The 14,327-nt window shown below is 40.1% G+C and overlaps 1 long non-coding RNA gene across 1 annotated transcript; it reads right to left on the bottom strand.

The window, feature by feature from the left end:
- Positions 1–7,576: 7,576 nt before the first annotated feature.
- Positions 7,577–13,885, bottom strand: LOC308412441. Its single transcript, XR_013974574.1, has 3 exons — positions 9,017–13,885; positions 8,366–8,700; positions 7,577–8,071 (listed from the first exon to the last, which is right to left on the bottom strand). It is a non-coding gene; the product is annotated as an uncharacterized lncRNA (long non-coding RNA).
- Positions 13,886–14,327: the final 442 nt, after the last annotated feature.

Genomic DNA, 14,327 nt, shown 5'->3' with positions numbered 1-14,327 from the left:
GGTTGATATATATATATATATATATATATATATATATATATATATATATATATATATATATATATATATATATATATATATATATATATATATATATAAACACCCAGCACGCCCCTGCGGGCGGTTTATCCTTCAAGCTCGGGTCCTCTACCAGAGGCCTGGGAGCTTGAGGGTCCTGCGCAGTATCTTAGTTGTTCCCAGGACTGCGCTCTTCTGGACAGAGATCTCCGATGTTGTTCCTGGGATCTGCTGGAGCCACTCGCCTAGCTTGGGAGTCACCGCACCTAGTGCTCCGATTACCACGGGGACCACCGTTGCCTTCACCCTCCACATCCTCTCGAGCTCTTCTCTGAGCCCTTGGTATTTCTCCAGCTTCTCGTGTTCCTTCTTCCTGATATTGCTGTCATTCGGAACCGCTACATCGATCACTACGGCCGTCTTCTTCTGTTTGTCTACCACCACTATGTCCGGTTGGTTAGCCACCACCATTTTGTCCGTCTGTATCTGGAAGTCCCACAGGATCTTAGCTCGGTCATTCTCCACCACCCTTGGGGGCATCTCCCATTTTGACCTCGGGACTTCCAGGTTATACTCGGCACAGATGTTCCTGTACACTATGCCGGCAACTTGGTTATGGCGTTCCATGTATGCCTTGCCTGCTAGCATCTTGCACCCTGCTGTTATGTGCTGGATTGTCTCTGGGGCATCTTTACACAGCCTGCACCTGGGGTCTTGCCTGGTGTGATAGACCCCAGCCTCTATGGATCTTGTGCTCAGAGCTTGTTCTTGTGCTGCCATGATTAGTGCCTCTGTGCTGTCTTTCAGTCCAGCAGCTGGATAGCGTAGTGGTTAGACTACACGCCTTTGGAACAGAGGATCGCAAGTTTGATTCCTGCCTGGGGCGTCTGTATCCAGTAAGGGTCCTAAGGCTAGACCCCCTATGCTAAGCAAGCCTACCGCAGACATGAGCGAGACAGATAAATATGAAGGCATGCCGGCTCGGACGTCGCCCGGATCAACAAGGTCCGCGTCAGGTGTTGAGGAACCACGGCACCCTGACGAAAAGTGGGCTACTGGAACAAGAAGGCATCGGTGGGCAAGGGACGAAAACAGGGCGTTGTTGGAATGCTACTATGCAAGTAACCCCGGCGGAAGGGGCTACATGAATAGGATGAGGGACCTATATATATATATATTAGGGGTGCAATGATACACAAACTTCACGGTTCGGTTCGATACTTTGGTGTCACGGTTCGATATTTTTTCGATACAAAAAAAATGTTCATGCCTTTTTAATTTGTCATTTATTAAAATTATAAATATATATTTTAACTCAAAAGTACAGTTTTTAAATTTAACCCTAACCTTTGTGCGTGTTTTTTATTTTGACAGCGAATGCGCACCACTTATGTGCACCCCTGGTTATATAGCTCATCATATCGCAGCCACAGAAATTCTTTTGTCCATGAAACCATAAAGCTGCACTTTCTTTTTGCCTTATAGTCTGATTTGTCATAACTTTTCCGTTTTGTGGTAAGCTTTTCTTTGGTTGTCACTTCTTCACCCTGACCTGTCTTATTTAAATAAATGATAAATGGCCTGTATTTATATAGCGCTTTACTAGTCCCTAAGGACCCCAAAGCGCTTTACATATCCAGTCATCCACACACTGGTGATGGTAAGCTACATTGTAGCCACAGCTGCCCTGGGGCGCACTGACAGAGGCGAGGCTGCCGAACACTGGCGCCACCAGGCCCTCTGACCACCACCAGTAGGCAACGGGTGAAGTGTCTTGCCCAAGGACACAACGACCGAGACTGTCCCAGCTGGGGCTCGAACCGGCAACCTTCCGATTACAAGGCGAACTCCCAACTCTTGAGCCACGATCGCCCGATTTTTTTGGCTCAGCAGAACTAAAGTATATATCCTGCTGGTTTTACACACGCACTCACATAAGCTCAGCGATTCTCTGCGCGATCAACCTCTCACATGTTTAAGCTTGCTGCAGGAGATTTCACTTGTCATGTTTGCATAGTAAGCTAACGATTAATAAGACGATGTCAGAGGAATTGGTGCACAAATTATCATCACTCACCAATCAGTACTGTCGCTCTCTATACACAGTTCGCACGATTGCAAAGTGAAAGCAAAAAAACAAGCGCAAATTCAAACGCGACTTCAATATGTCACATATTGACAGTGGCTCACCGATGCCAATGACATAATTACCCAGCTACATTTCTGAAAGAATGCAAAAGCATTGACATATATTTTCCTTCCTACAATAGCCCGACGGGCAGGGAAGAGATAGATTTTGGTAGCCCGACTGAAAAAATTGCTAGCTTCGGGACGTCGGGCTAGCGATATTGCAAGCCCTGTATCTGATTGAGGAATCACTCATCTTTGGAAAAGAGAGTTTATTACAGAGAAATGGCTCTTTCCAAAATAAAAGCTATACTATACGCTTCTTCTGGGCTATATTCTTAGCAGCATATTAAACATATCAGGTCCCCATAAGGAGAATCATGTGCTAACGCTGTCTAAATGACTCGGGTAAATTTGTAGCATGCATGCTTGTTGTTTTTGTCTGCTTCCACTTGTCTTTGCACTAGGATGATGTCAGAGTAAATGTGCAGTCATATTCGTTGTGTTCCCACTAGTGCTTTCAGGTTAATCTCGTTGAAATGACCTTAACGCCACAACACGGCAAATCTCCTTAATGAGCTACCCCTGATCGCCCGTGCATGGGGCTGGACAGCCAACACCTTAAGGAGCTAACTGCGCTAACACACTAGTTCCCACCCATGTAATTGAGCATTGCTGGCACATCCAACATACTGTTTTACTTTAGTCCATGACTCGCTTACCTTCAGGGTCATACGCAGTGTTGGGACTAACATGTTATTAAGTAACGCGTTACAGTAACTACGTTATTATTGTGGTAACGAGCACGATAACTAGTTATTATGCCAAAACCGGGAACGTGTTACTCGTTACAGGGATTTAAATAGGGTCGTTATTCGTTACTTCATGTGGTGGCTATCGCGGAGCTTCCACAGATTCAATAACATTAGCAAGTGGTGGAAGCCAGCAGGTGGATGAAGGAAAAGGGAGGCAAGAGGAGAGACCCGAAGCGGCCGCTGGTCCGAGAGTGTCAGGTGAATTGAACTTCAGGTAAGAAGTTATAACCTGCAGTCCATCTGGGTCAGATATGAACCAAGTTTAGGTGGAGTTTATTTTCGTTATGTTGACTTTTTCCGTACTGCGTGCTAGCTAGCATGAGTTTCTATACAGCTGGGTGATGCTATGTTACTGATGTTGAACTTTATTTTGTTCATAAGGTTAATTATTAGAGTTGCCAACCGTCCCGTAAAAACGGAATCGTCTCTATTCAGAAAATATTACGCGTTTCGTATTGAGGTGAAAAGGAACATTTTGTCCCGGACTTCAGCTACAATGAAAAAGACACAAAGCTGGATTTATTCTGTCTTTGCTGCAAAGCTGCCTCTTCTTCTCTCATCCTCTCCCCCTCCCTCTCCTGTTTCTACTTCAATCATGAAATTGATCAATGATCAGCTGATCGGCTTTTCTCTCTTATTTATTTATCGCCCACTTTGCACCAGAAAGAGGAAACCAGCGGATGTCTCGGTAAACAACAGCAGCAGTTTAAGCTTGATCAGCTGTTGTTAGAATTTATTTATTATTAATTTCTAGTATCAGCTGATGTTGGCTGGAGCCACAGCTGTAAACCTGCTGGTCATGATATCGGTTTGGTTATGTGGTGAGAGGGAAACATGAAGATGAAACCAGGAGATGTCCTTACTGAATCATCAGAGCTGTGATGGAGAAACAGGTTTACCTTTTAGTTAACATGAATGAGTTGAAGGGAAGTTATGAAGTAAACTAGTAAGTAAGTAAGTAAACTTTATTTATTAAGCGCTTTTCACATCGCTTAATAAATAAGCGCTGTGAAAAGCGCTTATTTATTAATACTTAATAAATGAACACTTAATAAATGAACTGTTTCTGAGAGACAAATAACACCAGGATCCTTTTCTAAGTAGCTGACAGCTGGTAACTGTGCAGGGGCGGGTCTAGCAAAGTGTTGCCAGGGGGCCAGGTAGAGCATTAAAAGGGAAAGGGGGGCACAAGGAAATACTTTCTTATTCTCATTTAAAATGTCTCACTTTTAAAAAAAAAAATTATCTGAGTCTTACAACAAACAATCGATAGATTGATACATATATACCATCAGAACAGTGTACATCACTGTCACAACAGAGTTTATTTTCATTCAAAGGCTTTATGATTTTTCCTATAATGGTGGGCCGGTCTCTAGTCAAAATGCCCGGGACAATTTTTTTGTCCCAGTCCAGCTCTGTATGCAGCTCATCTGCAGTCTGGGGTTACCTACATCTTCCTATTCAGAAGGCAGAATTTCCGAGTTCTGAGTACAATCGAAAGCACCACGACTGCAGTTTTTGTGTTGGATGTAAAAAGCAGGCTAGGATAGAATCAGGCGTGGGATTTCTCTCGTGGAAATGTGCACATTATTTTTTCCTTTCTATTGGTAGGTGGCACAGTGCACGTGTGGCAAGTAAGCAAGCTAGAAGACTGGCAATCTTGCTGGGTTATGGAAGCAACACATTAACAAGAGAATTCTGAGTAAAACCAAAGTTACTTTCCCTAGTAACTAGTTACTCTGTAAGTAACGAGTAACTTGAAGTAACTGAGTTACTTTTGATAGAAGTAACTAGTAATGTAACTAAGTTACTAATTTAAAGTAACTTACCCAACACTGGTCATACGTCACATGAAAACCAAAATAATTCCAAACGCCAGATCTGAATGAGGGTGGGGGAGGTTCAATTTGCCATGTTGCAAGGAGAGCTTAACTTCAGTCTCGCTAGCTTGCCCTGCGCTCTTCCTTCTGACGATGCTGTCTGTGTTGAGTGCTCAGTGGATCTCAGTCGAACGCAGATTCACTGAGCGCTCAACACAGACAGCATCGTCAGAAGGAAAGTTGATAAAATAAATCACAAATTTTATATTGTTCGATACATATGCGTACCGAACCGAAAGCACTGTATCGAACGGTTCAATATCGATACGAGTATCGTTGCACCCCTAATATATATATATATATATTTCTCAAGTAACTTGAAAAATAACTTAAAAGAAGCTTAAAAAAACCCTGAATTCATAATTACAGCTCAAGGTTTAGGGTGAAAAGGAAATATTAACAGAGCCTGTGGTAAAAAGTGAGCAAATTGATATCTGGCTTGACACAACTGGCTGTAATAAGTGCTTTATAGGTTTTTGTTTTTTTTTTATCTTGAAAGGGATAAAGGTCAGTTAAACAGGAGCCCATGCTGCTTTGCGATCAATAGACCGAGCTTTTTTTTTAAAAGTGGGACATACTGAGCTCATTGAGTTAATAGATGATTAAGCAGACCTACTGGAACATCTGTTGGGCCTCTCAATTGAGTCACTGCTCATTCTTTTCTTAGCTTTTGTCCTGTTAATGCTTTGTTTCAAAGATGACATCTTCAGGGTTGCTGCACAGTCGTGTGTGAATGGATGGAAAGGCATTGATTCTCATGTGCTGAAAGGTTTTGAGCTGCATTCCACCCAAACGATACAAGCAAGCAGAGCATTTACTAAACCGTGCTCTGTGTGAGTGTGCGTGGCCTGAGACACACAGGCTTTCGTTTGGGCATTCCCTTCCTTTGGATCCTCAAATAGCCTACCTGGAAAACAATCAGCGAAATTAATGTCAGAATAACTGGAACCAAAGCTAAAAATAATCCTCCCAGTCTATTTTCACCTAACCGCTCTAAACACAGTCACAAACCTCACTTGTTATTCTGTGGCTTTCATATTTCGATTGCTCTCTGAAATCCGCGCAGATCTGGACTCGAGCTGTAAAAAGAACGACAGATTTTCACATCCTCTCTGGACCTCGCGCCTGAAAAAGCCGACAAACCACAGACTAGATAAAATAGTGCTGACCATTGCATCTTTTCCTGCCTTTGCATAAACCACATGTTTTCTGCTTTATATGAACATTTTTGTGTAGCAGTTACTACTAATCATGAGTTTTTTGATTCCTAATATAGTGTTTGTAAAGCCTCATTGGCTTATCATTTTAAAGGAAAGTGATAAGAATTTTATTTAAATTCTGCTCTTTGCATCTTATCTTGCATCTTATAGCATGAACTGGAGTAATAAATCCCACACATCTGGTTGGCTGCCTATACACTCCGACGCTAGAGTAAATCCCAGAAATATATCACGTGGGAGCCATCGAGCTTCTCACTTATCTTGTCCCTTTTTTAATTTCTAATTTAAATAAAAGTTTTAGTATTTTGAAACATTATTTAACTTTATCGGGTCTAAAGCATGTAATGTTTTCACCATGTAGAGTTGCGTCTGTGTGTAACTGCAACAAACTGTTGAGTCATTTGCTTTAGCAACAACAACCACAGAGAAAAGTTTGGGTGCTGTGTCTGTCTGTCTGTCTGTCCGTCCGTGGTAACATGTTTGAAAGCACACATATTTCTTTGTCTAGGGTAAATATACTATGATATCATGTCTGTGATATGAAAAATGATTGGTCTCGCCGCTGGTTGCTATTCCATAACTACATGACCTTTAGTTTAAATTGCTGCTGAATTTTATGATGACTTGGTCAGCAAAATAGTTTTCCTTATTCAAACAGGAAAAAAATTCAGAGAAACCACTGCAACCTGTGTTTGGCCAGGGGTGTCAAACTGAAGTCCTGGGGGCCAGAATTGGCACGCCCAAGACTCCAATCCAGCCCCAGTGGAAAATGTGAAGGAGAGCATTGATTTTGGACTTCTCACTGTATTTTTTGTTAGTTTTACAGCTTTAACTACTGATAGAGACCTCCCCCATGGCCATTTAGACTGCACTAAAAGTAATTAAGTTATAGAAAAACAATTAATTGATAGAAATTGAGAGCATTTTTATAGTGGGTCCACAATAAAAAAACAAACAAACAAAAACAACAAAACTAAAAAAAATAGATGACTTTGCTTTATTATTGCAGGACAGTCTTTGCAATAATCTGCCAGAACCTTTTAGGTAATTTTACACATTTATTTCTTCATGTTAGTATTTTTTTTTCTTTACTCCAGCAGAAAAACTGAGATGTACTGTTGAAACTGCACTTCATTTTTTCTCATATGAAGACATCTCAAAGATTCAGTGTGTAGTTAAACGTTTTTGCACAAAAAGGGGAATTCCAAAGATATGTGTGTCCATATCCATATCTGTAGTTTGATTTTTAAAACCTTGGATTTATTTTGGACGCATTGTTTAGCAAAATACTAAAAACATAACATGATGTCAATATCTACGCAAGTTAAATGTTTCTAGATTTGATTTAGGACCAAGTGAAGAATTTCCAGTGAGAGAAAAAGGACAATACTGAACACACACGACTCACAAAACCTCAGATAGACTGCCCACACTTCTCTCCAAAGGTCAAAGTAAAGCCTCATCTGTAACTACAAGAGAACACCATAAAACAATCTAATCTAATCACAAACTTGATTACCTTGGACTGCTGTCAAAATTTGTACAGTGTTTTCCAGCGTGGTTGTGATATGAGATGTGCCAATAATAGTAGCAATCAAACATGTGTAACATAGATAATCGTACCAGGAGGGAGTGGATTAAATTTTTTAAAAAAAAAGGTTTGTTACTCTCCTCCAAAATGGGAGATAACAGATAACACTGACATGTTGCTACCATCCAGTCATTTCTGTTTACAGTCAGACTGTATCAAAAAGCAGCAGTAGCAGTATGCTGACTTTTAGCTGTACATCGTTATACAAAAACAGAGACAGAAATCAAAAGAGACAGCTTGCTGCATACAACAACTGGAGCAAAATGCGCAGGCCTTTCTATAAATGTGTCCCGTGATTAATCTGGCAAAACGTACACGTCTTCTTCTTGACAGTCATGTGATTGGTCATTAATGTATATGGCCTCATCTATGACGTCGCACTGCAGGTACACGCCGTCATCAGGTTCGACTGGGAACCTTTGAAAAAACAGTAAATGTGATGGAAAACAGTCTCGTTAGGTAAACTGTAAAAGTTTTTGGGTTTCTGTATTTGTCTATATCACAACAGGATTGTGCAAAATGGGGAAACTGACACACACACACACACACACACACACACACACACACACACACACACACACACACACACACACACATTGTTTCTTAATCCACTTCCGTCCGTTGCTTTTGAGCTTCTGCAGTTTCATAAGTGTTCCAAGAAATACATTTTATGAAAATCTACACGTAGAAAAGACAGTTAATGCAGCTCACCTGCTTTGGTTTGAAGCTGCCATGCTGTAGCCGCAAGTTTGAGGTTTCAGGTTTTCATAGATAGAAGATTGTCCTATTGACTCCTCTCGAATCATACCAGTATATTCATGGGAATCTGCTTGTGGGGTCTCTGAGTGATCCTCCTTTTCTTGCGCTGTTCTTTGTCTAAACGGCATCACATTGGCGATTATAGAGTAGAATTTATAAATGATTACACCAACTATGATCGCAAGCAGCAAAAAGAAGACCCCAAGCCCGACTCCTAGACTTGTAGAAGAGTTGGAGGAACTGTCACTGACTGTGTTATTTCCTCCTGTGCCATTGGTATACATGGTCTGCAATTATGGATAAAGAAACAAAATGGTTCAAAAAGCATGGCTGAAACAATAATGTGATAATCTGTCAAACTACAGCACAAGACAGTGTTTAGCAGTATAGCTGAGATGGAAAGTTAAAGGTTGATTCTAAACTAGAGACCTTCCACTGTTAAAATGTAACATTATAAATATATGATTAAGAATACAAGTTTAAAAAACACAATAAAAATGGATTAAAATGAACAAAACAGTCAAAGTTGACATGTTAAATCAATATGATTATGTAAGCCAAGTCAAGCAGCAGAGGTTAAGTCAATAAAAACACTCATGTTACCTTGAAGTGCTGCTTCAGTGTTGTGGGTCAAGGTCTGCGGCGTGAGCGTAATCATGTAGCTCATCATAAGCACCGTTCGTTAGCTTTGTTGAAGTTCCCTTTATTGAAATCATGGAACTGAGCAAAAGAGACGAAACTAGAATATTTCCTGTAAAAGCTCAGGCTGAAAATAGAAAGCTGCTGACAAGAGCTTAAAAAAAGTGTGATAGTAAACTTTGTGACTCAACAGGCGAACACTCTTCCTGCTTCTACTGAGGTACATCCAACTTTAGCTTCACTTGGTTGGTTATGACCAATATTGTTTTTTGAACAGCAGAGAGTTTAGGTTAAATTGATACTTCTTTCTTTCTCTTTCCAAAAAGTCTCAGATTCACCCAACAAAAAAGTCTTTTTTTGTGTGATTCAACTTATCAGAGAAAAACAACTTTAACTTTTTTGCGCCCTTTTCTCTCAGATGTAAACCCTTCAAGCTGTGTTGATAAGGGATTCTCATGATGCCGTTAAAGTGAAACTGTGCTACCAGCACACTCTCTAACAGACATAAACAGGATCAAACTGCCACTTGGTTCAACAGGACCTTTGCCTCCCCCTGCTGTCAGTCTTAGTCTCCACATACAGAACACGCTCATGCTTCATAACCTCTGCACTTTAATTCTGTCTGTGGATATTTGACCATACACCTTAATAACTTGTGAATTAATGACGCTTCGTTAAGCTTCTGCTGCTACTTTGCCACTATCTGAACCAAATCAACTGGAAGATCCTTTATTTGTCTCTGTCGACCAACAAAAGTCACGCTGCCTTAAAAAACTCTGTTGAAACACTTTCTCACACCACTTACAAGTTTAAATTTGTGTTCTTGAATCAACATAAACACTTGGAACGCAAAGCTGTGCTTGTGACAAGGATTTAAAAATGGCAATGTTTATCTGAGTCAGTCTCAAAAACTATCCGATTACTTTTGTGTTACCCAGAGGAAGAAACATATTAACATTTGTGACCTGCAGAGGAGTGAAGTAACAAAGTACAAATACTTTGTTAGTGTACTTAAGTTGACTTTTCAGGTATCTGTACTTGAGTAGTTTTTTTTTTTTTTTTTACTTTTACTCCCTACAATTTTAAACTAATATCTGGACTTTCTACTCCTTACATTTTCAAAACACACTCGTTATTTTTGGTTTTAAGGCATTTGAGGGGTCACTGGCCCTCAAACATCAAGCCTAAAACGTAACACATGAAAATCCTTTTCGTTTATTAGTCACCAGAGGATAGAAAGAGACCAAAGAGGCACAATCGTGTGGCAAAGTCAGGGGTTCAAGTGGGTTGTATTTTCTTTTTCTGTTTTTCTTTTTTTTTGGTACAGCACTGGGACGACTGCAGTATCCATAGGTTGCTGTACTTCAGCATCTGGCTACTCCCACAGAAGACAAGCGAGCATAAAGGCAGTAACATTTTTTAAGTGACAGGTCATTTCAAATACAGCATTTCTATCAGCAAGCATGCAGACTGTTTGTGTGCAGGTTATCTGCACACAAACAGATGAAAAGGTCCAGCTGCTGTTTTTGACAGGGAGAGAAAAGAAAGAGAGCTAACTTCACTCGAAGATGGAGAAAGATAAGAAAGACAGAAGAGGAAGAAGAGAGGTTATATTTAAAAGTAAAGACGGCTCAGTGGTGTTTGATAAACTGGAAAGTTAAAGCTTAAATGTAGCTCCTCATGTTTTTAAATCAGATACTGGGTCTGTATATGTGACATTATGGTTTTTCATATTGTGAAACGTGCAAAACAAACTGTGGCTAACTGTGTTATTTAAAGGTAGCATGAACATCCTCTGCAGGTTAGTGCAGGTTAAACAGGTTGATTTTGCTGCACTGTGATGGGTTTAACGTGTGTGTGACTTGTGCACACTGGGTGTCTAGGAAAAAGTTACCACTGACAGTATCCAATCAGTGGTAGAGGATGGAAGTCAGCCAGGGAAACTCTACAAAGAGCAGCAGGTCAGCTGGACACAGCATGTAGATTAAGGAAATCTGAGCTGTGCTTCTTTTCACGCTGAGTCATTAAACTGATTTTTCGGCTTTCTTTACCTGCTGAGTCTCACTTTAACCCCTGACTGTACCAATGTTCCTGTTTAGAAGCAAAGAAAATAGAGCTAGTTTTAAATTTTCCTTCTTTTCCCCAGATTTTGTTTTTCTAATTAATTGATTCAGGCTAAGTTTTTATTCCCATCTTCTGATAGTAAGGTTCAGTTAGCTTTGCAGAATAAATAAATGAAAAATGTGGTAGAAAAAGAGCTACTTTCTTACTTCACAGCCTGTCATTTTTCATTTTTAGTTGAGTGAAGAATTTGAATCAGTACTTAAAGTGGTCTTGAGCAATAGTTCTTGGGGTTTTCAGGAAGTCTTTTTAAAGTTTTTCTCTGGTAATTGGTTGCATTTTCAGGTCAGTACTATTTTTGGAGATCCTTATTACGCCATTTAGCAGTGACCTATGAATCATTCAAGCACAAAAAGCCATCTAACTGAAGGGATGAACCAGTGTTGCGTCTACACATAACAGCCAACAAAACAAGGAACCGCTTTTAAATTGAATATTTGGACAATTTGTTAAAAGCAGCCTGTTACAAAAATTTTTTTCTAATTTCTTTTGTTGAATCTATGAAAAATATTGAATATAACACAGTTTGATAAACATAAAATAATATTTTGCTCCAACAAAGTGATTCCCAAAACACTATTAGCCAAAAACAGCATATCTCAACACGGTGTGTAGTGCTTCCTTAAAAAATTTGAGGAAACTGGGCGAGAGGAGGATGAAAGAAGAAGTAGCAGGAATTTAAAAAGACAAAACAAAAATATCTACAGCAGATAAGCAGTATCTGAAAGTCATGACCTTAAGAAGTAGTAAAAAAAAAAAAATCCAACAATGACCTGACACAGGACCTGATAGATACAGCTGGTCCTTGGCAGTCCAGTCCAGTTGATCCACCTACTGTTCATTGAAGTCTCCTCAAAAAGGGCAACTGTCAAGAAGCCATTCTTAAGGAAGGGAAACAGAGAGAAAAGGCTGAGGTCTGCCAAATTTTACAACACCTGAGCTGACAATCAGAGTCAACAGGTCTGATCAATTAATTCAAATGTAACAGGTTTGGTTTAAATCATCAACAGGATAGAAGCACAACAGTGTCTACAGCCATCTGTAAAACATGGTGGAGCCCCTGTCATGGTTTGGGGCTGAATTTCAGTCAATGTTGTTGTGGATTTTGCCAAAATGGTTGGAGGGAAAAAAATTGCCATCAAATTTTGATGTACCATACAATACCGTCTGGGAAAATTCTGAATGGCAATGACTTCATTTTTCAGCACAACAATGATCCCAAACCCAGTCATTGCAGTAAAAGCATATCTGAATAGAAAAACACACAGTGCAACACTATCAGTCATGGGCCGGCCTCTTCAGAGCCCAGACCTCAAGTTTATTAAAAGCGTGTGGGATCATCTTGACAGAAACAGGTATTGTGGCTTTGGCATTGTAACTGTGCATCTACTAGATGGACTGAGTTCAGATATAGAATATTATTATAGTCAAAGGTTTAATCCATTTGTCCACCAAGGCCCAGTCATGAACTAGTGACCCAACCAGACTGTTCATGCGGATCACCTTGTGTTACCTGGCACATGCCTTCATATGTTTTATATGGTGTTAAAAGATTAAAAAGGTTTTTGGAGGTGTTTCAGAGGAAGATTTGGTACCATTTAAAAGGCTTGGCATACCTGAAAAAAAAGAAAACCTTTCTTATTTTATTGATAATTAATATTTGCCATCTTAGTACACTCTGCTGGAGCAGCATGCATGCTTCAGGACAAGTCTAACTACATTAAAGGAGCAAAGCACAAAAGACAGAATAATGTTACTTATCAAAGACTATGGGGTTCACCAAACTCTCTATCATTTATATCTGTTACCATCTCATCAGCGTTTTGTGAACAACACGGAGCCAGAGTGTGAAATTTGGTGTAGATGTTTAAATGACTTTCAGACTTTGAGCTCGGCCGATAAAGTGAAGTGAAACGTTCTTTCAGCTGTGCACTAAAGCTGAGATGTCGCTGCATGCTGGGCTGTTATTGTCACCGCAGCATGTTTGCATTAGATAAACATTAACAATATCTGACAAAGGACAGCTGGATACAGAAATCCTCCACATGCATTTCCCCCCGTTTTAAAAGGGAATTACATACAGGCTCAACTTAAAGCCTCTTGCCCCTTGGAGGCTTATTGAACAATAAAAATAAATAAATAATAATAATCCTGTGTTCAGACTCCTATCCTCCACCTGCCCTGGAGTCACTTCTTTTCCTATGTTACCATGGTTACATTACAACCAAATTACACTCAACTTAATGGCAGGTGAAACAGCTCCACTGTGTCTTTAGTGTCTGAGAACAAGAAACAATAATTAGGTGCGTTTATCCTTAAAACAAAACAAATGCTCCAGATGTTTTGTGTTTCGTGCGAACTTCAATCTGCAAGTAAGCTATTTTCACTGCGCTCCACACGGAGTCATAAATTAAAATCAGAGGGGGGTTTTTTGGAGGGGGGGGGGGGGGGGGGTGTGTTAGGGGGGATGAAGCAGTGCAGGTGAAATTAAAAATCCCAATGCAGCCAAAAAACAGGTACGGACACGCAAAGACCTTTTCTTTTTCTCTTTCCCCTGCAGACGGATTCGTTTGTCATCGATGGCACAAATACCACATTTGTTTTTCACAAAAAACTCGTTTGTCTTCAGCGAATGTGTAGTCCATACAGCTTTTGTATCTGCTCAGTGGGAAAACTAGGAGGAGAGAGACACTCTCAGGGGGATTCAGAGACTTCTACATTCTCACTCAAGGCGCAAGTCATGTACACTAAGGCCAAACCAAACTGCAAATTGTCTCTCCACAAATGTAATGTGGAGAGAGAATGTAATGTAATGACATAATAATAATAATAATAATATTATTATTATTATTGTTATTATTGTTATTATTATTATTATTAATTCTGTAGATTACACTGTCCTCAGAAATATTAAGGGACACGCACACAATGATGCGTGTCTTCTTAAATAGTGTATTTTTGCGGGGGTTCCGCAGTCCAGATGTGCGGTGCGCCTCCACAACACCCCCGCGCAGCGACGTGACCACGCAAAGCCTACCTAGGGAGAAGCGTCAAGTTTGCCGTTCTCTTCCCTGAGTACACCGGAAACCAGCAGATTTCATAATAAAAGATGTGTAAACCGTTTGGTTTTAATCAAGTAAAAGTAAATGTTTGT

The sequence above is a fragment of the Rhamphochromis sp. 'chilingali' genome (assembly GCF_963969265.1).
Source record: "Rhamphochromis sp. 'chilingali' genome assembly, chromosome: 16".
NCBI lineage: Eukaryota > Metazoa > Chordata > Actinopteri > Cichliformes > Cichlidae > Rhamphochromis > Rhamphochromis sp. 'chilingali'.
Note: the sequence above shows the minus strand (reverse complement) of the source record. Positions and strands in the feature narration are given on the sequence as shown.